The sequence below is a fragment of the Kogia breviceps genome, chromosome 19 (genome assembly GCF_026419965.1).
Source record: "Kogia breviceps isolate mKogBre1 chromosome 19, mKogBre1 haplotype 1, whole genome shotgun sequence".
Classification (NCBI taxonomy): domain Eukaryota; kingdom Metazoa; phylum Chordata; class Mammalia; order Artiodactyla; family Physeteridae; genus Kogia; species Kogia breviceps.
This window is the reverse complement of record NC_081328.1, coordinates 57,862,021-57,889,739: the sequence shown is the minus strand read 5'-3', so window position 1 is coordinate 57,889,739 and position 27,719 is coordinate 57,862,021. Positions and strand designations below refer to the sequence as shown.

The following is a 27,719-nucleotide window of genomic DNA, read 5'->3' as shown; positions in this document are numbered from 1 at the left end:
GACGGGGCGGGGGCGGCGCCCGACTCCCAGCCGCTGTGCTTGGGGCGGGGCTGGGCCAGAGGCCCTCGTCCGGGAACGGGGCAGGGGGTCCTGGCTGCGCTTCTCCGGGACACTCGGCCTCCCATCAGCCTCGGAGCCCCATTCTTTGTTTGTTTCCTGCAGATCCTCTCTCACCTAATTCTCCTGCGTTCCCTTATCCCGCGCCCCTCCCCCAGGAATGAGGACGCAGAGCGGTTTCTACGTCCGCCTCACCGACTCCAAGACACCACAAGTGAGTTTCTTAAATTCGCGCCGCGCGGGTGACCCTCGGGCCGCGAGATTTGGGAGAGTCGAGAAGCCGGCTACTCGCCGGCGGGAGGGCTGGGACTCGAACTCCCAGTGCCAGGGCGGACCGCGCCCTCAGCGCAGCCCTGCAAGCACCCCAGAGCACGTGGACTCGCCGCGCGGGAGACGGCTCGGCGGCCCCTTCTTTTAAATGGAACTTCAGAGCTCGCGATCTGAGACTGCGGGGTGCTGCGCGGCGAGAGTACGGGCTGAACTTCCTTTGACCCGGCCGGGGGGCCCCAGGGGTGCAAAGGTGCCCAGACACCCTGGTGCAGACCGGGCTGAGCTTGTGAAACCCAAACCGTCAGGGCCTCCCGGGAGGCGGAGGGAGAGGAAGCGGGTGAGGGGCAAAGGCAGCTTCCCCAGGAACGGTGCGGTGGTCTGAGGGAGCGCTTGACCCACTCTACACATTTTTTAAAGAAGAGATGGTGGTGGTGGTGGTGCTGGAAGACGGAGGGACAACTTTAGAAGATATCTTGCAAAAATCCCCCTGCTCTTTGCCTCCAAGCTTGGCAAGAAGCCAGGCAGCGTGAGCGAGCTTGTGGTCTTAAAGGTACATACACGGCATTTTCTTACGCTCCCAACACGCGGGCGCCGAGCAGCGTACACATTAAGGTTGAGTTACGGTTTAAAAGGCACAGTGATGAGCCGAGTCAGAAAAGAGGTCTGACGTTTTTACGAGGCGCGGGAACATTTTTTCTTTTTAATTTTAAGAAAAAGTTTAGGAATTAAACATCTGGTTAGGTGGTTGGAGGATTTCGTGACAAAAAAGAAGACAGTTTTATTGGGTGGGGGACAGAAATCAGAACAGAGAGAAAAGTTACCTGTTAGTACACACTAACCACCAATTCAGTGAGACGGTTAAGACTGCTTTGCTTGATGGCGGTTTTAAAAGATTCCCTTTAAAATAAGGGATGTAGTTTTCATAGATGCTGGCTTGGAAGGTTTCAAATTAGAGTTACATGCATATTTAAAAAATATTTTTAGATACCCATGGCTTAACTATGTTGTACAAAATGCACGTTAATAACCTGTTAGGAGTTTTAAAATCTACTCAGCAAGAACCAATTTAATAACAGCTAATTGTAATTATTACCTTCATATTTCACTGTGAACCAAGTGAAAAACATGAGGGTATGACATGTATTTTTTAAAATGATAAATACATATCTCTTGAAATCTATTTCAAGTTATTAGCCTAAAATATTTGACTTTCTTGAAGATCTGTTTTATTTCTTAGTTGATTGTTCAGAGTAAACGTACATTTATACTTTTGGTATTATTATTTTTTATTATTATTACTATACTGGTTTTGATCATTACCTAGGATAATTCCCTTTGATTTGGACGCTCTGTATTTTGTTAAATTTTTTTCCTGCCAAGCAAAAAAATGCAAAAGCCTGATTTCAGTAATTTTTAAAACAAATGATATCAAAACAAAAGTGTGTTAAGTGGAGTTTTGTTTTTAAAAAATTGTCTTAGATACCCTGGATATCTTTTCCTGCGACTCCCATCAGAGGAAAGAAAAGATGGGAGGGGGAGAGGGAAAGTATGATTTCTAATACACATTCCTTATGTACTTATTAGAGGTTATTTTTTAAAGAATAAAAACTCCCACAAACCATTATGTAAGACCTGTCTGCTTGTGGAACATTGGCCACTTAAATATTAAATTATCGGCAACTCTATGAAGTGAACAGTTGTAAGGAGCACATGTTTGAAGTGATAACTTCTCTCAAAACTTTATTTTAGGCCCTGTAAACAAAAAGTGCTACAAGAATTGATCTTCCCATTATGAAATGAACTAACTTTACACACTCTTCTAAGGAGGAAGAATAATCTTGACTTTTATAAAGCAATACATCTAATATCATTTTACTAACAAGGTCATAGAGCTTAAGGAAAACTATAGTTTAAGGCATTTTTTGACTGCTTGGTTACATAAATTCTATCGTGGCGGGGATGGGACCAGAATAAGATACAGTGTAGTAATAGCAGGTATGAGAGTTACTTGCCATACTGTGACATCTCACTGAAAGTTAAAACTATAAATGTAGGCAATTATATACTTCGGTGAGGAGTGACCTGAAAAGAAGGCTTAGTAATTATCTGAATTTAGTCTAAAAATATGAAGAAAAAATATTTTTCCAGGCATACCTGTTTCCTTTCATAATAGTTGTCTAATGCCTTCTCTGTAGCTTTTACTTTGAAAGACAATCCCTGTCCGTTATCTGGTTGCTTGTTCCTTGATTATGTGCTGTAAGAGTTTGGGAAGTAGGTTAGCTTCTTGTGTACACAGCTAATATAATAGTCTTCAAAAAGCAGATCAGCGTGAAGAGCATGACTTTCCTTAGCTGTGACATAATTATTATGTTTTAGCTTTGATGAGTAAAACAGTGGATTCTCATCTAGCTCAAAATTATTCTGTGATAATTAAATGCCAAGTCTGATTTTTAAATTTCTTAAATTTTTGATTTTAGTTAAGTGTGCAGTGACCCTTTCAATCACAAGTAAGTCTTGACATAAGGTGACCGATTAAACGGTTACTTTTTTTTTCCCCCCTGTGAAATTCTTCCAGGTAGATTGACTCAGGATTTTGATATTTAGAGTGCAGAATGGAATAATTTCAGTGATTGATGAGTTCTAATAACATCATAAATTTCAGTGGGAATATCTAAGCATAGTTCAAGTGTCTCCTCTTCGCTGCTTATTTGTCAACATTTTTCACATCAGAGATGCAGCTTTATGTATGTGATGTCATATCTCTGACTCACAAGTTGGGGTTAAAACTTGAAGGGAAAATTTGGCAAGCTAAATTCAAAACTAGCTGTGCACTTTATATTTTCATAGAATGTTTGTGATCTTGGGTGGAGTTAGCAGCATTGAGATGAAACAGAAATGTACTCAATCAACCAAGATGTATTGGTAGGACACAGTATTTCACACCTTTTCAAAGTGTCTGATTACACTATTTGGGGTAATGACTCTTAATTTTAGACTCTACCAGGAAAGGGAAAGCTTTATTAGAAGTGAATGTGTAAGGATCTGAGCCCTCTTATCCCTATGCTTTTCTTATAAAACACTCAGGATATAATTATATTTAAAATATTTGTCCACCAACTAGAAAATAAGAAGCTTGCTTTTGGGAAGGGTTTTTTAAAACCAAGTTTAGCTGGACTAAAAATAGGGGGTTTTTTGTTTCTTGTCATTGCTGGTTTCGGTATTCCATTAGTGAGCATGCAGAAAGGCCTGTAGGATCCAGAAGTTTATGGCTGTTACATCCGGAAACGGTATCTACTGCAGAAACTCAAATGAACTCAGTGGGAGAGGTCTGAGTTTTAATGTGCCTCAGTTCAGATTTTCCTGTAGTATTTGAGATATAATTACATTCTGTGATTGCTTCAGTGAGTTATCTTTAAATAGTTGTTTTTTTTTTTTTAAAAAAAAAACCTTTAACTTATCTGCCCTCTTACCATCTTGCTTTGAAAAAAGGGACATTTCGGGGCTTCCCTGGTGGCGCAGTGGTTGGGAGTCCGCCGATGCGGGTGACACGGGTTCGTGCCCCGGTCCGGGAAGATGCCACATGCCGCGGAGCAGCTGGGCCCGTGAGCCGTGGCCGCTGCGCCTGCGCGTCCAGAGCCTGTGCTCCACAACGGGAGAGGCCACAAGAGTGAGAGGCCCGCGTACCGAAAAAAAAAAAAAAAAAAAGAAAGAAAGAAAGAAAAAAGAGACATTTTTATAATTCAACGAGAGAATACCAAATTCCATAAAGTTATCAAAAACAAAACATTCCCTGCCCCCAAACCAAAGCTCTTTTTTGGAAAGGGAAAAATAATAAGTCACATAATCCTTGTATGTATGGATCTGAAGGTAGGTGATATTGTGAGGGGACCCCTAAAAAGTCCCAGCACAGTGAGAAGTCTAAGGTACAATAATCAGAACTGCTGTCATCATTCTCTTTCCAGCTAATCTTTATATATTTGTTTTGATGTTCCTGGTACTTTAAGTTATTGATGCAAGTGCATTTTTTCCTATTGTTTCATCATATCCTGCCACACCTATGTAGATTTGATTAACAGCCCTTTCTGTTCACGGTTCTTCATTGGTAGATAAGCACATTTTTAGTGTATCAATAAGTTCCTAAGGAATTCAACTAGGCCAGCAGAGAGGTTCTTTCATATATTTGGGGAAACAAACAAACAAAAAATGACACGGCAATTTATAGTTAGGAGCCATATTTTAGCAGCTGTCTCTCTTCTTTGGTAACATGTCAAAAATGCAGGTGATTTGAATTTCCTTGCACATAGAGGAATGAAGAAGTTTGGAATTTTTATGGATGATCAGGACCTGTGTTTGGGAAAATGTAAACTCATCACAGTGGAAAATGTGTTGTTTGGAGTCTAGGGGTAAAAACAAAGCTGGTGGTTTCGGAGAGATTGCCAGAGCCAGATGGCCTAGTACTTTCCCAGTCTGGCGGTCCGACTGCTCCCTCCTGGATAATATACAGCCATTTGTTTGGGGATATTTACGCTAGAGCTGTTTCCATGTGAATGTTTAAACAGCATTAAAAACGAACATATTAGTAGTGATGCATTTATTGAATTTGTATGACTACACAGATAGTCTGTTCTTGTGTCTTATATTGCTGAGAGGAACGAAGGAGTGTCTGGATGTTGGTGAATTGTTTATATAGTTGTTGAGCACGAATGATTTGGTCTTAGTTATTAAAATATGTAAGCATTTGTAAACTAACTGAAGTAATGTCAGCACCTACCTGGAAGCTCAGTTGTGAAAATTAAATGAATTCACACATGGAAAATGCTTAGAACAGTGACTAGCATACATTAAGTGCTTAATAAATTAGCTGCTTTTATTATTTTATTATTATTACTATTATTACCCCATAGAGGTTGGAGGTGGAGCTGCCTTTGACGGAGTTTCACTGTATAGCTATTACACTGAGGTTCTAGATTCTTACTCTATTTCCAGGATTTTAGTTCTACTCCTTAGGAGAGAGAAAAGACTCTCTGTTTCACTTGTTTTTATTTCAGAAGTCACAGAAGCAGCAAGCACTTCTTTGTCTGTGTTTATGTGCTGAAAAGTATTGTTCTGCTGAGGCCCCAAGGAAAGGGACAGAAGAAACTTCTGTCCCCAGAGTTTATTTCTGAGCAAATCCAAACTCATGCTTTCATTTTTCTATGCTTGATGCAGAGAAAGATTCTCCATTTTGACTCTGCGGCCAGAAGTGAAGTGGCAGGTTGACATTTGGTAGAGATGTAGACGGAGGCCCTGGGCCTTCAACGAATGATATTCAGTCACCAAAGACAAAAACATGGAATACCTGTGAGGCCATATGGATCGTCTACTGTTTGAGGGGGTCGCCGACATATTTTCACTGCAGCGTATCTGTAATTGGGTATCATCACGGGCCCACTGATTTCAGTGGAACCAGCAGCCTCAGTAAAAAATAATATTGGTATTATCTAGAAAGACTCAAAATGAGAAGGTCTGATGTAATTGATACTCCTTTCTCCTCCCAAAACCAATTTTTTTAAACAGGAAGGAAAACCCCATTAATACCTGTGAATTTTATTTACCAAGTTACTTGTATTAGTTTAGCATGACAGAAAGCTAAAGCTGAACCAGAGGTTTTCAGGGGTATTAAGAGAACATACAAAACATGTAGTGATAATAGGATTTCGCAGAAATGTATGATAGAATTTTTTAGCACCATGTATGAGATTTAATCAGTTATTTACAGTGTTTCTTTGATTTTTTAAAGCAGTGATTGCAGTAAATAAAGCAGGCAGATGTAAGTTTCGGTTTTTAAAACACTTTCAATTTCTTTAATGCATTTTCTTGAGTAAAGCAACTTCTTGGGTATTTAAAAGGTCTTTTAAGATTGCAGGAATGCATCATCAGTGCATGCTAAAACTAATGGGTGAAAATTTAAGTCATAATATGATGTTAACATAATCTAGGTGATTTCCCCAGAAGATAGTTATGAATTACTTAAAGTGAAGTAGTAACTTTACAGTACACAAATCTGGCTGTGCTCTCTGATGGGTGGCAGGCACCCCCTTAACCAAATGGTCAGAGTTTACTGGCATTAGTGGAATGAGTTGACAGTGTGATGTGATACAGGGACAACTCAGCATCATGTCTGAGGTATTCCGGCCCTGAATTACATAACTTTAGTCTAAGCCTGAGGAAACATTAGACAAACCCAAATTGAGGATATTCTACAAAATGGCCTGTATTCTTCAAAGATGTCAATGTCATGAAATACAAAGACTCAGCAATATTCCTTTTTTAAGGAGATATGACAACTGCATGCTGTGATCGGTATTGGTTTTGTTGTTGTTGTTTGCTATAAAGGACATTATTGGGTATTTGGTGAATCTCAGGTGTTGATTATTGTATTGTATCAGTTAATTTTCTGACTCAGATAATTGTGCTATGGTTATATAAGAGAATTCCTTGTTTTAAGGAAATACATTCTGAAGTATTTAGGGCATGTCTGCAGTTAACTAATAAAAGAAAACAGAGAAAGAAAGAAGAATAAAGCAAATTTACTAAAATGTAAACACTGGAGGCATCTGGGTAAAGAGTATCTTGGAATTCTTTATATATCCTTACAACTTTTCTGTACATCTAAAGTTATGGCAAAATAAAACATTAAAAAATATAGGGTTATAACACACTAACCGTAAAAAATGCTTTTGATGAGCCAATGGTAGAGAAATGTTTTCTCCTTATACAGGTACTTTTTGTCATTTTTTAATTTGTTGCAATTTTTGTTTCGTAATGGAGTTAGGTAACAAAGCCAGAGCCTGCTCTGAGGGTCTGCACACATAGTGTCATAAGCTGTCCTCCATCATCTACAGTTCTAAAAGTCTCAGGTTCATAAACAAGCACATTCCGGACAACTGTAAGTTAGTTACTGCAGTTTTTGTGTGTCCTAAGAAAAGGATAGTCTCTGGTTAATTTAAGTAGTTTCGTCACCAAGAAACTGAGTTATCTGAATGTGTGAAAGTAATTTTATTAACAGTTTGAAGCTGTGTTATATTAGTATTACGCAGTGCTACATTGTTAAGTTAGTTAAAATGTATCCCCATGCAGAGCACTGCTCTACCCATAGCTGTGAGCTTTTCTTTGGCCCAGGTATTAACATGTAGATCTTCCTTTAAGCAGAGGTCTCAAGGAAACTTCCGGTGACCTTAAGTAACATGTTTGTACACATATTACTAAAAACATCTTGGCTGGTGGTTTGGGACTCCAAATTTTGAGAGTCAGATGTAATTCTTCTTAGTTGAGGGAGGTAACTATGGCTTAACTCCCTGCCCAACCCTGCCCTTGCCCCAGCATATGCAGGCGAGTATTACTGTTTGGGTGGTTATACGCCCCAGAGAGCACGTTTTCAACCTGTAGGCAGGAGGATTTCCCAATTGATGAATCATCGCAAGACAGTGAGTGGAATCATAACCATACCCTCACTTGTTCTCTGCTACTTACCTCTAGACTATTACATGTTGGAGTTGGAAGTAGTAAAATGAGGCAATAAATACGAATCATTTAAAAATAAAATCCGTGCTTCCCTGGTGGCGCAGTGGTTGAGAATCCGCCTGCTGGTGCAGGGAATGCAGGTTCGTGCCCCGGTCCGGGGAGATCCCACGTGCCGCGGAGCGGCTGGGCCCGTGAGCCACGGCCGCTGAGCCTGCGCGTCCGGAGCCTGTGCTCTGCAACGGGAGAGGCCGCAACAGTGAGAGGCCTGCGTGCCGCAAAATATATATATATAAAATCCATGTGCTTTTCTATATTTTAAATCACTAGTACCTCAGTCTGCTAAGCCTTCTGGGTTTTTCCTTCTACATTGATTAGATTTATTTTTATTCTGAATTGAAGAGAGAATTCTGGTTGTCTTGACGACAGAAGCCCATCTCATACAAGGATCCAAAGATGTGCGTTATAATAAGGTAGTTGATGGGACAGAGAGGAACATATCCCCTTCCACTCAATTTGGGTTGATCCTTAACAACTGTCTTAAAACAATCATCCCAGTGAGGCCTTTGGCTCTGAAAGCTAGTTGGCCTTGCAGCAGTGGTGAGCGGTCAAGAACTCAATTGTGGTAGTCTGTCCTCTGCTACCTGGTTCCATTCTTAGCTCAAATCGTGCCTTTGTTGACAGGCCATAGTATGCTGAAGGCCAACACAAGAACCCAGAAATGTGCCAAGTCTTTTGCTCACACAGGAAATCATGTGCAGGTAAGAAATACCTCGTTTTTTCCCTTTAATTAGCAAAGAGAAGATGAATTTGTATCTCAAATCTAGGTGAATTCAGGTCTATTTTGGGGTATATGTTTATCTTCTGTTAGACAATCTACAAACTGTTAGATGTGAGCATTTGGTAGTAAGGTGTCAGGCATCACAGTGGTTCTCAATTAGTCATTAGATTTCATCCTAAAAGACGTATGTTTCCATTTGGGTATCACATTGTTAATGGGTGCAAAGCAGTGCTATCCCTTTTCCTTTCAATCGAGTAAAATACAATATAACCCTTTTAGTGTTGATATACGTGCTCAACTGCATTGCTAGTAAAGTAAGAGTTCTAGTGATGTCAGCAGAAACCTCTGTTTGGATAAGACGTGAAAGTTACAGTTCCCCTTTTTTAATTCTTCCACTTGAAAATGTGACCATCCGTACATAGGCATCATCCCTCCCCACACCAACCCTGCGTCTGATCTCTTAATCTTAGTTACCTTTTGTATAACTGTGACAATGTAGCTACCATTTCTTACAAGTAGCGTGCTTTTGGAAGGATGGCAAAGATGAGTCACTGAAAGGTATAAACGTTCATGTTGTCCACAAATGAGTATCTTTATCTTTGTCTGAAGCTACATCTGAAACCAGGCAAGCAGACCACATTCTCAGCCAACCCTCCACATGGGAGAGAGTAAACCAGAGAACAGCCTTTTAACTTGTAGTTTAGGATTCTAATTCTTCACAAAATAACACAGGCACTTTGCGTCTGATACAGTCTGAGTAACTGGATAGAGCACGGCGATGACCCTCCGCATCAGGGAAGGGTTACCAATTGCTTTGTCAGCCACGCAGGCTCTCCAGGCACAAAGCATTCTTGCCTCCTGACTATTACTGACCAAACCATTTAGGACTTGGACACGGATTTTAGAGGGTGCAGGAAGGAGCGTTTTGGTCCATTTGTTGGCAGTCCAGGCAGGATTTCTGCAGATGGTGGGCCTTTGGCCTGGAGCTGGGCAGAGAGTCAGGGTGAAGGAGAACCAACTTCTGAGGTCTTTTCTCAAAGGTGCGAGGTAAAGCTATGGGCTTACATGGAATTGACAAGGATGGGCAAATAGAAAGAGAAGAGGCCGTGGATACGTTCCTGGGCAAAAATCTCATTTAGTGTGTTCGAGAATTAGGAAAAAGAACCTTGAGCATACAGAGCATAGAAATAAAAGGAGGGTGTTTCAAAGGCAGGGAGCCATCCATGGAAGGGAGACCCAGATAACCTTGAAGACTGAGAAAAGCACCAGAAAGTCACTGGTGAACTTCAAGAGAGGACATTTAAGTTGGCGCTGAGGTCCAGAAGCCAGCTTTTATGGGGTTCAGGTGGCAAGGAGTGACGGCAGCTCTGGCAAGGGGACAGCTGGACAGTGAAGAAACCAACTCAAGAGAAAAGGAGGAGCGAGTCTTTTTTTCTTTAAGAATGGAAAAACTTATGTTAACTGAGGGAAAGAATGAACTTATTACTATTAATCAGACTATTCAGATAACTCACATAGCTCATTCTCTAGCCACTTTGGCTAAATGGGTAAGATAATCTTGCTTTTTGTTGTAAAGCTTAGAGATGGAGCTGATGCTTTCCTCCACTTGAGAGAGCCTCAACTTATGGGAAGAAGTTCCATGTCCCTAAGATGAGGATCTGCAGGCCTCATGACCAGGAAACATGTATATGTTTCTTGCCCTGATTTATGAAGCCATGTGTCAGTGCACTAGAGATACACCACCTGTGTCATGCTGCTAAGGAAGAAACTCACAAGCTTTGCTTTCCCTGGACTGGCTTGTCTGACTGATGCACAGTCTTGCTGGGGAAAGGGCTGCTGTTTTGAGTCCACAGTGTATGTAGGACACCAGGTGCTGGGTCCCCATTCCTGTGATGGGCCACACTGCTCTCCCGCCACTTGGGTTGCAGGTTGAGAAGGGGTGTGAAGTAATGGGAATCCTGCTCTGTGACAAAGCAAATGAGGAAACTGCAAGCCCCCTGACAGATTCCTGCTTTAGGGAGCAAATGCCAGGTCTGTGCCTAGTGCAGTGCCTGACACACACAGTAGGAGTCTAAAGAACAGCATTTGAAGGGATGAAGATCCATCAGTCACACGGTAATGAGGACATAATTAGCACTGTGATTTCTTCTGTTAACCTGGTAACTTTTCCCTTGAAGTGCTTTTGCATCTGTTGTTCCATGTACTGTGTTGTTTCAGCCAGAGATTTCTCCTGCCTTAAACACAAGTAAATCTCTTCTCCCTTCATTCTGTCCTTCTTGCTTAATGCCTGCCTTGTGTAAGTTGTGGTTGGTACCCACCTTTCTCAGTCCTTCAGAGTTCAGTAGAGGGACATAGGGAGCAGTTCAACTTGGAGAAGGAGGAAAGAGAAGGCAAGAAAGACCATCACAGGGAAGGAAGACAGGTCGTTGCTCTGCTTGGCTCTGGGTTAGAACTAGGGAGCTTCAGGGGGTTAGATGCCAGCTCAGCCTAAAGGAAGACCTTCCTTCCCCAAATTTCAGTTGATTTTTAGTTGTTTAATAGGAAAATAATATTGCCATACAAAGCAGAAGGCTACAGGAGTACAGAAATACAATATATATCCTCTATACTTCCCCACTTATTCCACTCCCTATAGGCTATTTCTTTGAAGTTTCTATTCATTCATTCAAAAAAATACTTCCAGAGGGCCTACTGTGTGCTGCACTCTGTTCTAGTTGCTGGAGACTCAGGGATGAACAGAGCAGTCTAAGACCCTTGTACTCACAGACAGACAATAAAGAAGAAGACAACTATACAATGTGATGAATGCTAGGAAGAAAAGAGAAGCAGGATGAGGGGCTAGAGAGCTCTGGGGGTAATCAGGGAAGGGCTTTCGCAGGCTGTCACTTTGTGCAGAAATTTGAGTGAATTGAGGGTGTGAACTGGCTTGTGACTATTTGTCTCTTCCCCTCACTCCCTCCCTCTCGGTCTTTCCTTTTTCTTCTCCCAGAAGTAGGACCATACCATACATACTATTCTGCAGCTTGGCTTTCTCAGGTCATAATACGATGCAGACTTCTTTCTGTGATGGTGGGTACAAACCCACCTTCATTCTTTTTAATGCTGCACACAGTTCCATATTTACATGTGTATATGTACACACACATATATGTATATGCCTATATTTTAAAAGTGGGCTGAAACAGTAGATACTGTTTTGTTGCCACCCCAGATGCAGAGCCGAGCCCAGGAACCCCATTTGGGGGATGATGACTATGTGATGCAGTGACATGACTGGAGAGGCAGGAAAGCTGTTGGGCTATTTTTCATACTTTGTATAAGGTTTTATAAATGATAAATGACCTCCAGCCCTTCAGTCTGTTTTCCTTTCTTCATTATCCCTATTTTATCCTATTCCATTAGTCCTTCTACACCTCTGCTGTTCGCATCTGCTTTTTCCCCTGGGTCCCTTGGGGCACAGCAGAGAGGGGTAGTTCTCACTTAGGCTGTGCTTCGATTCAGCTGGCTGCACTCCAGGGTATTTTTATTTTAAGGGGATGAAGACAGTACTTAAGGCACAGGGCAAATCTCAGGCCTAGTGTTGTCCTTGCTTGGGGAGGTGGTCTGGTGTGTGGGGTGGGGTGGGGGTGAACTCAGGCGCTGACAAGCCCTGACTCGGGTGCTGACACTGTCTCTAACCAAGGTCCGGACGCTGTCCCTAATATAGGCCCTGATGCCGGCAATAACTAAAGACCTGACACTGTCCTGAGCTAATATCCTGACCCATCTCTAACCAAGGTCCTGACATTGTCCCTAACAGACCCTGAAGCTATCCCCCATTGACGCCCTAATGCTGTGCCTAACTCAGGCCTTGATAATGTCTTTAACTAACACCTTAATGCTGATCCTACAAAAGCCCTGATGTTGCTCCTAAGTCATGCCTTGACACTGTCCCTAGCTAAGGTCCTGACGCAAGACCTCACTCAGGCCCTGTCGCTAACCCTAAGTCAGGCTCTGATGCTGTCCCTACCTGAAGCCCTGTTGCTGGTCCTAAATAAGGCCCTGATGCTCTCAGTAACTAAGGTCTTTTTTTTTTTTTTTTTTTTTTTTTTTTTTTTTTTTTTTGGTACTCGGGGCTCTCACTGTTGTGGCCTCTCGCGTTGCGGGGCACAGGCTCCGGACGCGCAGGCCCAGAGGCCATGGCTCACAGGCCCAGCCACTCTGCGGCATGTGGGATCTTCCCGGACGAGAGCACGAACCTGTGTCCCCTTCATCGGCAGGCGGACTCCCAACCACTGTGCCACCAGGGAAGCCCAGTAACTAAGGTCTTGACACTATCCCTAGACATTAACCTAACCCTGTCCCTAGCTAATGTCCTGCCTCTTATGCTAACTAAAGCCCTGATGCTGTCTGTCCCTAACTAAGGCCCTGAAATTAGTCCCGAGGCCATGACACTGTCCTTAACTAAGGCCCTGACACTGTCCCAAACTAAGGCCCTGCTGCCATCAGTAACTAAAGTCCTGACACTATCCTGAGCCAATATCCTGACCCATCTCTTACCAAGGTACTGATGCTGTCCCTAAGTGAGGCCCTCAGGCTGTCCCTAACTGAGCCCTGACGCTGTGCCTAACTAAGGCCCTGATCATGTCTTTAACCAAGACCCTAATGCTGATCCTACCAAGGCCCTGATGCTGCTCCGAAGTCATGGCCTGACACTGTCCCTAACTCAGGCCCTGACGAAGTCCCTAACTAAGGCCTGTCGCTCTCACTAACTCAGGCCTGATGCTGTCCCTACCTCAAGCCCTGACGCTGGAAATAATTAAGGCCCTGACGCTGGTCCTATATAAGGCCTTGATGTCTAAATAACTAAGGTCCTGACACTATCCCTAGCTAAGGTCCTGCCTCTTATCCTAATTAAAGCCCTTATGCTGACCATAACTTAGGTCCTGACGCTAGTCCTAACTCAGGCTTTGACACTGTCCCTAACAAAGGCCTTGACGCTAGTCTAACTCAGACCCTGATACTAGGCCTAACTCAAGCCCTGACGCTAGTCCTGACTCAGGCCCTGACACTGTCTCTAACTAAGGTCCGGAAGCTGTCCCTAATATAGGCCCTGATGCCGGCAATAACTAAAGTCCTGACACTATCCTGAGCTGATATCCTGACCCATCTCTAACCAAGGTCCTGACATTGTCCCTAAGTAAGCCCTGATGCTGTCCCTAACTGAGGCCCTGACGCTGTGCCTAACTCAGGCCCGGATCATGTCTTTAACTAAGACCCTAATGCTGATCCTATGAAAGCCCTGATGCTGCTCCTAAGTCAGGCCCTGATACTGTCCCTAACTAAGGCCTTGATGCTACTCCTAACTCAGGCCCTGACACTGTCCCTAACTAAGGCCCTGAAGCTGTCACTAACAGAAGACCTGCTGCCATCATAACTAAAGTCCTGACACTATCCTGGGCGTATATCCTGACCCATCTCTTACCAAGGTCCCGACACTGTCCCTAAGTAAGCCCTCATGCTGTCCCTAGGTACGGCCCTGAGGAGGTTCCCAATAGAAGTCCTGACTCTGTACCTAACACAGGGCCTTAAGCTGTCCCTAACTGAGGCCCTGATTATGTCTTTAACTAAGACCCTGATGCTGATCCTAAAAAAGGCCCTGATGCTGCTCCTATGACAGGCCCTGACACTGTCCCTAACGAAGGCCTTGATGCTAGTTTTAACTCAGGCCCTGACACTCAGCTTCACTCAGGTTCTGACATGGTCCCTAACCCAGGCTCTGACAAAGTCCCTAAATCAGCCCTGTCGCTGGTCCTAATTAAGGCCCTGATGCTCTCAACAACTAAGGTCTTGACACTATCCCTAGCCCTTAACCTGATGCTGTCCCTAGCTAATGTCTTGCTTCTTATCCTAACTAAAGCCCTGATGCTGTCCCTAAATATGGCCCTTATGCTAGTCCTAACTCAGGCCCTGACACTGTCCCTAAATAAAGCCTTGATGCTAGGCCTAACTGAAACCCTGACTCTGTCCCTAACAAAGTCCCCGACACTAGTCCTAACTCAGGCCCTGATGCTGTCCCTATAAGGTCCTGAGACTGTCCCTAATGTAGGCCCTGCTGTTGTCACAGAGTCCCGACACTATCGTTAGCTAATGTCCTGATGCATCTTTTACCAAGGTCCTGACACTGTCCCTAATAAAGTCCTGATGCTGTCCCAAAGTGAGGCCCTGAGGTGGTCCTTTTGAGGCCCTGATGCTGTACCTAACACAGGCCCTGAAGCTGTCCCTAACTGAGGCCCTGACACTCTGCCTAACTCAGGCCCTGATTATGTCTTTAACTAAGACCCTGATGCTGATCCTAGCTAAGGCCCCGATGCTAGGCCTCACTGAGGCCCTGACATTGCCCCTAACTCAGGTCATGACTCTGTCCCTAAGGCCCTGACATTGTCCCTAATTCAGGTCCTGACCCTGTCCCTAACTCAGGCCCTGACAATGTCTTTAATTAAGGCCCTGCTGCTGTCCCTAACTAAGGCCCTGATGCTAGTCCTAACTAGGCCCTGACATTGTCCCTAAGTAAGGCCCTGACGCTGTGCTTTAAGCCCTGTTGATGTTCTGAACTAAGGTCCTGACGCTGTCCCGAAGTAAGGCCCTGAAGCTGTTCCTAACGTAGGCCCTGGTGCCTTCAATAACTAAGGTCCTGACACTATCCTTAGCTAATGTCCTGACACATCTCTTACTAATGTCCTGTCAATGTCCCTACATAAGCCCTCACACTGTGCCTAACTCAGGCCCTGACAATGTCTTTAACTAAGGCCCTGAAGCTGTTCCTAACATAGGCCCTGGTACCGTCAGTAACTAAGGTCCTGACGCTATCTTTAGCTAATGCCCTGACGCATCTCTTACCAAGGTCCTGTCACTGTTCCTAAGTAAGCCCTCACACTGTGCCTAACTCAGGACATGACAATGTCTTTAACTAAGACCCTGATGCTGTCCCTAACTCAGGCCTTGATGCTGTCCCTAACTCAGGCCTTGATGTTGTCCCTAACTCAGGCCCTAATGTTGTCCCTAACTCAAGCCCTGACACTGGTCCTAACTAAGGCCCTGAAGCTGTCCCTAACATAGGCCTTGATGCTGTCAATAACTAAAGTCCTGACACTACCCTTAGGTAATGTCGTGAGGCAACTCTCACCAAAGTCCGAACACTGTCCCTAAGTAAGCCCTGAGGCCATCGCTAACTCAGGCCCTGAGGCTATCCCTAACTCAAGCAAGACCCTGTCTCTAATGGAGGCCCTGATGCTGTGCCTAACTCAGGTCCTGGCAATGTCTTTAACTAAGACCCTGATGCTGATCCTAACTACGGTCCTGATGCTGGTCCTATGTCATGCCCTGACACTCTCCCTAACTAAGGCTCTGACGCTGTCCATAATATCTTGGTCTGTCCCTCCCTAATTCCCTGAGGCTTTCCATAACTAAAGACCTGACACTGTTTCTAACAAACTGCCTGACTCTGTACCTAACTGATACTGAATAAGCAGCCTCTCTGTACCGGTTTTGAATCGAATCTCAAGAATAGTGTTTTGGAAGAAATAGAAAAGATTAGTTTTATCACTCTGCCAGCCAATGGAGGACATAGCAGTCTTGTGCCCTCAACAACTGTGTGTGCCAATGTGGGAGGATTTGGTGAGGTGTTTTATAGCAGTGGTTCAAGGGTGTGGTTGCTAATAAGGATCAGGGTGTATACAGGTCCTGCACGCCTTAAATCTGGCCTCAGATAGTCTCTTGATGAGCTTCTCTGGAATGAAGAATGCTAACATCTTCCATTTGTTGGGGGTTTTAGTTCTTTAAGGAGCTCAAAAATATTGTTATGTGTATCCCTTGAGGCAAAACCTGGACCCTGCCTCAAGGCTGCACTATTGTTTCTTGACTGTTCCTCCCTGTCTCTGCATCCCCTCCCTTCCCTGATTAGCAACTGTTCGAATTTGCCCTTTGGAACTCAGGGAAGGTCCTGGAGTCTCTAGTCTATTCCCTACAAACAAGTTAGGAGGCATGCAGAAAGGCTTCTGTGCCCAGGACACCCACAGGGTCCCACTCAGTTTAACTCCTCCTCTTCTAGACACTCCTCAATCTTGAGGACAACAGATTGTTGACAAGAAAAGGAATAATCATTTCAGATGGAGACATTAATCGTAAACTTGGCACAAGAACTTGGTTTTAAGGGGATTCAGTTTTAATCCCCACTTCAGTTTTATCTTTCCCCACATCTTTCAGGCAACGGGGCAATGACTGCTCTGGCCGGCCAAAATCTGGGGGAATGGATACCAAATTACAAATATTTGAGTTCCAAGTCCTGGACCTGAGACTCATATGATTAAGATCTCAATCCCTTGGTCTGCCATTTTGGTGCAACCAACCCAGTTAAAATAGGAGGGGTAACAACTGAAACTTTAGTAGTAAAATTAGATCTCATTCCCTTAGGAATTCAGGAGAATAAGTTTGAAACACAGTCTGGAACTGGCACTTTGGAGAGACTTTGTAGCAAGTTGTCTAATTTTACCTAAGTAGGTTTTAACTTCTGATGTAGTATTAACATATCCATAACAGGAGCTATTGACCACTACACATATGTCTCATCTTTCTATTAGTATCTGATCTAACATCATTGTTTAAAATTTAATAGTTAAGAGAGGAGTCCTTGAAAACATACAGTTGCAGCTACCAGCAGACATTGTTTTGAGAATGGCTAGTGGCATCCCAAGTCTGACATAGCTCAGAAATTCAAGTTCAACAATACAGGGGACTTCCCTGGCAGTCCAGTGGTTAAGACTTCGTCTTCCAATGCAGGGGGTGCCAGTTTGATCCCTGGGCGGGGAGCTAAGATCCCACATGCCTTGTGACCTAAAAACCAAAACATGAAACAAACAATATTGTAACAAATTCAATAAAGACTTAAAAAATGGTCCACATCAAAAAAAAATCTTGAAAAAGAAAACAAAAAAACGATACAGGAATGAATCTAAAATCACATCTACAATGGTCACTTAGCTTTACCTTGGATGTCTGAAGCATAGTTACTCCTTTTTGACTGTCAAATGCATTCCCGTCCTCAATGCCAAAGCAGATGTACAATGCATGTCCGGAAGGCTACAAAACAGGCCACATTGGTCAATAAAATTTAAGTTAAACCATGTATAAGCCAGAGTGACTTCCTCACACCTCAATACATGAAGAGTTTTTTTCCCTTTTGATTACAAGTCTTTCAATAGAGAGCATTCATGATCAAAATATCAATCCCTCAATGCCAGAGTGATTCAGCTGTTTGGCCCAGGTGTAGATCATGTCCCTCAGTGCTAGGCCTCCTTTATATTTGCCTAGTTAATCCACATTGAGGGAATACTGATCAGCTATCATGAACATGCTCAGAGGTATGTTAATGAGAAAATGCTTTATATAGGCCATACATTTTATTATTCATACCCAATTGTCACACAAGCATTGTACATGTGCTTTTAGCAGTAGACCTAAAGCAAACAGTGAAACATCATGAGTAATTACATTCTGATAATTTCACTAGGTAATGCTCCTTTCCTCCTAAACATGAGGGCAAAAGTGAAGCCAACACAATAACTTTCATAAATACAGACTTCAATACAGAGGTGTCATTTACCTAACAGCTCAAAGTCCTAAGTAGCTCCAGGGGAAAGACTTCCCTGTGTCTGGAAAACACAGATCAAAGCCAGTAACAAAAAACCAAAAACATTATAACCATATTCACCAGTTCACCCAGTAACCAATACTTTTGTTAACTTTTTATGAAGCCATCCGATTCTCCATTAAGATTTTTCATTTCTTACCCAGTTTGGCATTATGATATGAAATTTATCAGAGACCTGTGCTTGCCAAAAGGTCCTTCACATAGATCTTCTTGAAGATGGAGCACTTTTGCAAAGTGCTAGAGCACAACAGCAACTACCTATAAATCACATAAAGACTTAAAAGGTAACAGTTAAACATTTGATCACAATGTAAATGACAAAAGAAACCATTATTGTTGTTACATGCAACATTTAAAAATAACTAGAATTATGACTGATAAAATTTTACCAGGACATACTAGATTTTTAGGAATTCCATGTAATTTAACATACTAATCAAACATTTCTCTCTGAGATGGCTCAGGGGCCTTCTAAAGCATCTCAAAGTTAGCTGGAGATCAAAAGAATTGTTAGAATTGGCCAAACAACACTTATTCACTTAACCAAAGTAAGGAGATTTCAAACAAAAATACAGATCACAGACACAGGCAAAGGAACTCACAAGCTGTTCACAATCAAAAGCAGCATTCCAAGAAAACATTGGAGGGAGAATCTGAATCCAGGCTTGCCCTAAACCCACTTCCAACAAAATCCATCTTAGAAAATCCTGGTCATGCACAACTCTTTCCTCAATGTTCCCTTTTCACAAAATGTTCATCACCTTCTGTATCCATCTTATGTTGTCCCTTATTTTTTTCTGCATTCAGACACAACCAGCTCTCATACAAAGTGACTTTCTTTTCTCTTTCTACCATCAGCCTGTTACCTAGCTGCTCACTTTCTTTATTACATAGCTTCATAAATGCTTGAACATACGGAACTTCTTTTGTCTTTCTCTTCCTGTGACCTAATACCTCTACCTGAAGGATAGTATAGTCGTTTAGGCTACCATTCAAAGACCACCTATCCTCATTTTCAAGAATGTATCCATACATTGGCCAGACAAAATTACAATTGAATTTCATTCTTTTCTTACTCTTAGGTTTACAACTATAGGTTGACCAGTCTGCCAGGATTTTGCCATTGGCTATCAGATGGAAGTGAAGAAGGAGCACTTCCTACATTTGAACCATAGAACACTCATACACAGGGCTTCCCTGGTGGCGCAGTGGTTGAGAATCCGCCTGCCGATGCAGGGGATACGGGTTCGTGCCCCGGTCCGGGAAGATCCCACATGCCGCGGAGCGGCTGGGCCCATGAGCCATGGCCGCTGAGCCTGCGCATCCGGAGCCTGTGCCCCGCAACGGGAGAGGCCACAACAGTGAGAGGCCCACATACCACAAAAAAAAAAAAAGAACACTCATACGCAGACTCAGAACAAAACAAAATCCTCACCACTGATGGAAGCCTCAAACCAAAGGAACCAACAACCAAACAGCACAAAACTCAAATCAGCTTCCAAGTCTCAACTTAGCCTGTGACCTCTGTCCAAGTGGTGCACCTTCCAAATGAGATTTCCTGGATTGAAAAGTCACCCAAATAGGAACCAAGGTTCCCCCAAATGTACAGAGCTAAAAGGACCTAAGAGCACATGCCAGAGGAGTTGCCACGTGCTGACTGAGGTATTGCAACATCCCAAATGCTATTTTTCTGGTTCCCCAAAATAGTCCCTTGGCGTAGGACATTCGGGGCAGTCCAGGCAGGAGGAAGAGAGGAACGTCCTCAAGACAAAGACGGCCTCGGCAGTTGCTAGGGTGGTCCCTCTTCCGCCTTCTACTCCTGCCCCAGAGTTCCAACTGCTGGGATGGCAGATGGGGTATGACTGGAGCTTGGCCTTTCCAGGCACTCTGGCCTCTAAAGGAATTCTCCAACCCTACACTCTCTCAAAAGAGGCTGGCATGGAGAAAATCACAGAGTGTCCAATCAAGTCAGGGGACCCACAGGGGCCACCCTCAAGTCCCATACTGGGTACTAAATCTGATGCCGAAAACTAGACCTCTGTGCACCAGTGCCAAATCGAATCTCAAAGAGAGGGGTTTGCAGGAAGTAGAAAAGAATAGCTTTACTGCTTTGCCAGCCAAAGGGGGACACAGAAAACTCGTGCCCTCAAAAACTGTGTCCCAGTGCAGGAGGTTCTGGTGAGGAATTTTACAGCAATGGTTTAAGGACACAGTTGCTACTAAGGATTAGTGTATGTACAGGGCCTTAACTCCCTTTAATCTGGCCTCAGATGGTCTCTATGAGCTTCTCTGAAATGAAGAATGCTAAAATCTTCTATTTTTTGGAGGTTTTAGTTTGGTAAGGAGCCCAAAGAAAATCTTACATACATCCCTTTAAGGCCCTGAGGCTGTCCTTAACAAAGGCCCTCAACTTATCTTTAACTAAGGCCCTGACACTCTCCCTAAGAACTGAGGCTGTCTCTAACTAAGGCCCTGAGTCTGTCTTTAACTAATGGCCTCAATCTTTCCCTAACAAAGGCCCTGACACGGTCCCTAATAACATGAGTTGTCCCTCATTAATGCCCTGATGTGGCCCATAAATGACGTACTGAAGATGGCACTAAGGTCCTGACCATGTCACTAATGACCCAAAATGTCTCTTACTAAGGCCCTCAAGTTACCTCTAACTGAGGCCCTAAAGGTGTCCATAACTAAGTCCCTGACACTATCTCTAACTAAGACCCCCAAGTTATCTTTAACTGAGGCCATGTCCCTAACAAAGGACTTGATGCTATCTCTAACTAAGGCCCCGAGTCTGTCTTTACCTAATGGCCTCACTCTTTCCCCAACTACTCCCTGATGCTGCCCCTAACCAAGGCCCTGAGAGTGTGCCTAATTGCCTGAGCCGGCTTTCATTAATACCCTTACCCTGTCCATAACTAACGCCCTGATGATGTCCCTAACGAACAGCCTGAAGTGTCTCTTACTAAGGTCCTCAAGTTTTCTCTGAGGCCCTGACACTCTCCCTAATTAAGGCCTTGACACTGTCTTTACGTAATGGCCTGATGCAGTTCCTACCTGAGATGCTGATGCTCTCACTAACTAAGGCCTTGAAGTCTCTACTTGAGAAGCTGACACTGTAACTAATTCCTGACTCTTTCCTTAGCTAACATCCTAACTTTGTCCCTAATTAACACCCTGACACTGGTCCTAACTACTGCCCTGATGCTGACCCTATCTAAAGCCATGACAATGTCCCTAATAGACTTAGATGTCCCTCACTGTGGTCCTGATCCTGTCCATTACTAAGGCCCTGAATATGTGCTTAAGTCTCTGACACTGTCCTAAGGCCCTCACCCTCTTCCTAACTAAGGGCCTTGATGCTGTCTCTAAAGAAGGCCCTGACACTGCCCCTAAATAACGGCCTGACACTGGTCCTAAGTATGGACCTGATCCTGTCCATAACTAAGGCCCTGAAGATGTCCCTCATTAAGCTCTGACACTGCCCTTAATAAGCCTAACACTGTCCCTTAGCTAACAGCCTAAGCTATAACTTACAAAGTCCCTAACACTATCCCCAAGACCCTAACACCCTCCCTAATTTAGCCTTTGATGCTGTCCCTTAGTACCTAAGCAGTCACAAAATAACACCTTGATTCTATTACTAAGGCCCTGAATATATCCCTAAGAAAGTCTCTGAAGTGTCCCTAACGGCCTGAAATGTCTCTTACTAAGTCCCTCAAGTTATCTCTGAGGGCCTGACAGCACTGTCCCTAACTAAGGCCCTGTTGCTGGCCCTAACTAACGTCCTGATGCTGAACCTAACTAAGGCCTTGATGCCGATTCTACCTGAGGCTCTAGAACTGTCTGTAACCAATGACCTGCCTCTTTCCCTAACTAACACCCTAATTGTGTCCCTCATTAACGTCCTGACACTGGTCGACACTACAGCCCTGATGCTGGCTCAATCTAAGGCCTTGACGATGTCCCTAATAGCCTTAGATGTCCCTCACTGTGGGCCTGACCCTGTCCCTAACCAAGGCCCTGACCCTCTTCTTAACTAAAGCTGTGATGATGTCCCTACCTGAGGTACTGGCACTGTCTATAATAACGGCCGACTCTTTCCCTAACACCCTTATGCTGTCCCTAATAGCCTCGTGTACCTCTCAATAATGCCCTGATCCTGTCCATAACTAAGGCCCTGAATATGTCCCTAAGTAAGTCTCTGACGCTGTCCTTAACTAAGGCCCTGATGCCCTCTCTACCTAAGGCACTGACACTATCTGTAATAATGGCCTGACTCTTTCCCTAACACCCTGATGCTATCCCTAATTGAGGCCCTGAAGATGTCCCTAATACCCTTAGGTGTTCCTCAGTATCACCCTGATCCTGTCCATAACTAAGGCCCTGAATATGTCTCTAGGTAAGTCTCTGATGCTGTCCCTAACTAAGGCCCTGATGCTGTCTCTACCTCAGAATCTGACATTTGAACGTCCTGACTCTCCCTAACATCCTGACGCTGCCCCTAAGTGAGGCCCCGACACTCTTCTTAACTAAGGACTTGCCGCTGTCCCTACCTAAAACCCTGACACTGTCTGTAACTAATGACCTCTTTCCCTGACTAACAACCTCGTTTTGGCCCTAACTAACGCCCTGACACTGGTTCTAATTATGGCCATGATGCTGGCTCTAAGGCCCTGAAGATATCCCTAAGTAACAGCCTGAACTGTGTCTAATGAAGGCTCTCACGTTTTCTCTAACTGAAGCACTGACACTGTCCCTAACTTAGGCCCTGACGCTGTCCCTTATAGTCTAAGCTGTCACTAAATAATGCCCTGGTCCTGTCCATAACTAAGGCCCTGAATATGTCCCTAAGTACATCTCTGACGATGTCCTTAACATCCTGAACTCTCTTCAAGTTACCTCTGAGGCTCTGACACCGGCCCTTCCTAAGGCCTCACCCCGGGCTTGTCCCAGGCTGCTGCGCAGTTTTCTCTTGTCCGCGTCTCTAGCCAGCTGCCTGCCGTTGGCCACTCTAAGAGTCTGCGGTGCAGTGGTCCCACGTGGGATGTGCCTGTGTCGGCTCACCTGTGGGAGGAGAGTCACGGCCACTCCGCCCTCCAGGGGACGGCAGCTCAGGGTAGGAATCTCTCCGCCAGTGTCTGGACACAGGGTCTGTGCCCTTGTTTGCTGTAAATCCGTTGGAGTTACCGCTAATATTTTTTAAATGGCTATCCCCCTCAGCATATTCATGATTTAAATTATTTACCACATTAAAATTCAGGAATGACATTATTACAAAGAGCAGGAAGACACCGGATGCCCCCTCAATGATCTATTACTTGAAGGATTTAAAATTCTAATAAGAAAACACTCACTCTCCTCACCCTCTTGGGCGTCAGCACAAGGTGGGAATCAGCTGCGTCCTTTATTTATCCCTCTGATTTTCCAGAACCTTTCCTTCGAGAAGAAATCTCTGGGCTCTGCGGGAACTGTGAGTGGTGACCATCAGGTAAATCTGAGACTGAAAAGCAAGAGGAAGAGAGCTAGAGGCGGAGGGGAGAATCGGTGACGGGGAGAAGCAGGGGCATCCACGTTCAATCGCAGGCTGAGAGTCTGGGTTAGTCTCCACCGAAGCCAAGGACCCCCGGGAGCTGGCCCCGCTGGCCTTGTCACCTGGTGTGGGGACTGGGGACAGCCAGACCTCCATGGCCACTCTCAGAGGAACCAGGAAGGTGGGAGCGCACCCCTGAGAGCCAGATTGAAAACTGGTCGTGCTGTGAAACAATAAGATGCCCTTTCCAGAGAAGTGAAGACTGCTCTCTTGGTTCTCAAAGACTTGCAAATACTCTGTGTCCTTCTGGAGGCATGCTGAAGCCTTCAGCCTTTGAGGGCAGTAATGGGAGTGCATCTGGCCTCAAAGCCATCCAGCACTCACTCCTTGAGGGTGCTGCGGATGACCAGTGTCCACCCCTCGGATGCTGTGGGCCTGAAACCCCCTGACCACCGAGGACGGGAGGGGCCGCACAGACGCTCCACTGGACCACCGGGGTATTGGCTGGTGGGCTACAGGCCTTAATCGGATACATGGTTTGCAAACATCTTGTGCCATTTGGGATGGTGGATTATCTTATTCCTTGCTCCTTTCATACACAACTGTTTTTCATTTTGAGGAAGTCCAATTCATCCATTTTGTCTTTTGTGGCTTGTGCTTTTGGTAGCAAATCTAAGAAATCATGACCAAATTGAAGGTCATGAAGATTTACTCTCGTGTTTTCTTCGACGAGTTTTATAATTTTGGTTCTTGCATCTACGCCTTTGGCCCATTTTGTGTTGATTTTGTATACGGGGTCGGGGGGAGGTAAGGGTCCAACTTTATTCTTCTGCACGTAGTTATCCAGTTGTTCCAGCACCTGTGCTGTTTGGGAGAAAATACCTGCAAATGATGTGACCAAAAAGGGGCTAATTTCTAAAGTATACAGACAGCTCATACAACTCAAAAAAAAAAAAAATCAAAAAGTGGGCAGAAGGTCTAAATAGACATTTCTCCAAAGAAGATATACAGATGGCCAATAGGCACATGAAAAGATGTTCCACATCGCTAATTATTAGAGAATGCAAATCAAAACTACAGTGAGTTATCACCTCATAGTGGTCAGAATGTCCATCATTAAAATGTCTAGAAATAAATGCTGGAGGGGGTGTGGAGAAAAGGAAACCCTCCTACACTCTTGGTGGGAATGTAAATTGATGCAGCCACTATGGAGAACAGTATGGAGGTTCCTCAAAAACTAAACATAGAATTACCATATGAACCAGCAATCCCACTCCTGGGCACATATCCAGACAAAACTATAATTCAAAGAGACACGTGCGCCCTAGCGTTCACAGCAGCACTATTCACAATAGCCAGGACATGGAGGCAACCTGAATGTCCCTCAGCAGATGAATGGCTATAGAAGATGAGGTACATATATGCAATGGAATATTACTCAGCCATAAAACAGAATGAAATAAAGCCATTTGCAGCTACATGGATGGACCTAGAGATTATCAGCTACATGGATGGACCTAGAGATTATCAGCTACATGGATGGACCTAGAGATTATCACACTAAGTGAAGTAAGTCAGAAAGAGAACGACAAATACCATATGATATCACCTATATGTGTAATCTAAAATGAGACCCAAATGAATCTATCTACAAAACAAAAACAGACTCACAGCTATAGTAAAAAGACATGTGGTTGCCAAGGGGAAAACGGGGGGAGGGAAGGATTGGGAGTTTGGGATTAGTAGATGCAAACTATTATATATAGGGTAGATAAACAACAAGGTCTTACTGTACAGCACAGGGAACTATATTCATACCCTGTAATAAACCATAATGGAAAAGAATATGAAAAACAGTATGTATATATGTATGTGTGTATGTACATGTGTGTGTATATATATATCTAAATCACTTTGTTGTACAGCAGAAATTAACACAACTTTGTAGGTCAACTATACTTCAGTAAAATAAATTTTTTAAAAATTAGGTTGAGATTATGCCATCAATTAATTTGAAGGCACTTTTATAAAGTAGCCCTTATTTCTCTTGTCCTTTCATTCTGGGACAAATGTATAACAGATAGAAACTAACCTGGATTACTCCAGGCTGAACTCATATCACACAGAACTTGAACTGTTGAACAAACCATTAATACCAGTTACACCATGGGATGTCCTGATCCAATATCAAGTTTGTAAACCTTGTATCAAGCTGCTGGGTACCTGCTCAGCTGAGCTCCTGACGGCCACTCCTTTCTGGCTCTGAGTTGCTTCCAACAGGACCGCAGTCACCTGCATTAGTCTGCTGTGACCCATCTGCCCCCACTTTGCCTTTCCTCTCCCTCCCTGCGATGATTCCAGTGACATTTCCAGCCCGGACCCCTCTCCCAGGCCAGACGCCTCCGTCCAGTCACTGCATCCCCATCTCACCTTGGGGGCTTAGCAGGGCCTCAGAGGACTGGGATCCTGCAGCTCCCCACACCCAGGAGCAGCCCCACCTTGCCAGGTTGCTGAGCCCAGGCACCAGGAGTAACCGAGCGGGACCTTCCCAGGACAGACCCCTCCCCCACACCCTCTGCTGTAGCTCCTCTCTGAAGTACCTGGATAACAGTGCCTGATGCATGCCTCCTCCACCACCAAGTGGAAGAAATTAACTACTTGATGATCAGGAACAGGTAGCCCCGGAGCTCCTGGTGCCTAAGAATTTATAACGTTAACTGCCGGTTACCTCACCATCAGTCAGAGAATCGTGCACCAGCTGATCACATACCCTGCGACCCCCCTCCTTCACTTGGCCTTGAAAATTGCTTTGCTGAAATCCCTCAAGGAGTTCGGAGTTCTAGAGCACAGGCCACCTGGCCTCCTTGTATTGGCACTTTGACAATTCAGGCTGCACCTTCCTCCACCACACCTGGTGTCAGTAGACCGGCTCTGCTGCACTCGGGCGAGCGGACCCACGTTCGGTTCGGGAACACTGGGGCCTCCCAGGCTCCCACTCGCCTTGGGCCCCAGTGACCATCAGCTCCTCCTCCACAGTCTTGTTGCAGCAAAAACAGAAACGAAGTTTCCCTGCCCCGAGAACAAGGGAAACAAGGGGAACAGCGAACAGGCTGGAGAAGAAGCGTAACCTGGCCTGAAAGAGCTCATCACTCCTTGTTTTCCTCTGTCACTCATTTGTAGTAACTAGATTTGTACTCTACAAAGCTAACCTCACTCCCTGACACTATGGGATTTACATTCGGCACCCATCACCCCTCACTGTGTGAGTTACAGCCCCTGCCTCTCACTCCCTAACCTTATTATGTCCAGCACTTACATTCTATACGCCCCTCATAACAAATCACCCCCTACAGTTTTTGCATTTCAGAAACAAGGTCAATGGCCGATACACCAGAGGCAAACGGACGCAACTACCAGACTGCCGGACCCCGATTACCGGGCGGCCTGATGCCAGCTGTGACTGCTTTGAAATAATGCAAAGGAAAGGAAGAATGCAAGACCTTCACTACTTTGATCCTCATCCTATATCCTGGCTGCGAGAGCCCCACATATAAAATCTCCCGATTCTCAAGGAGGGGTGCCCAGTTCTTGAGGCGCTAGCCTGCCGTGTCTTCCCTGCTGCCTCACAGAAAAATAAAGCCATCTCTCTCTTCCTCCAAAACCCCCGTCTCCGTATTTCTGTTCGGCCTCGGTGCACAGGGAAGCTGATATTTCGACAACAGCCTGTGGCCAGTTCCCGCGCTAATTCTCCTGTACGCCCACAGCCCTGGCCCAAGCCCGATCTTGTGCCTGGTTCCTCCATCAGGCCTGGCAAAGCTCCCTGCCCCACGGTGCGTCTCACACCCCACCCCAACGTGCTCTTTCTGAAGCATAAACGAGACTGTGACTCT

General features: G+C 44.6%; 1 long non-coding RNA gene across 2 annotated transcripts; it reads left to right on the top strand.

Moving 5' to 3' along the window:
• The first annotated feature begins 60 nt into the window (after positions 1-60).
• On the top strand, positions 61-27,490 carry LOC136793262 (uncharacterized). Of its 2 annotated transcripts, XR_010838303.1 has the most exons (4): positions 61-271; positions 8,512-8,588; positions 19,379-19,958; positions 23,728-25,666. It is a non-coding gene; the product is annotated as an uncharacterized lncRNA (long non-coding RNA). The 2 variants fall into 2 exon arrangements; XR_010838302.1 differs by lacking the exons at positions 19,379-19,958; positions 23,728-25,666 and adding an exon at positions 27,183-27,490 and having other exon boundaries at positions 76-271.
• The last annotated feature ends 229 nt before the right edge of the window (positions 27,491-27,719 follow it).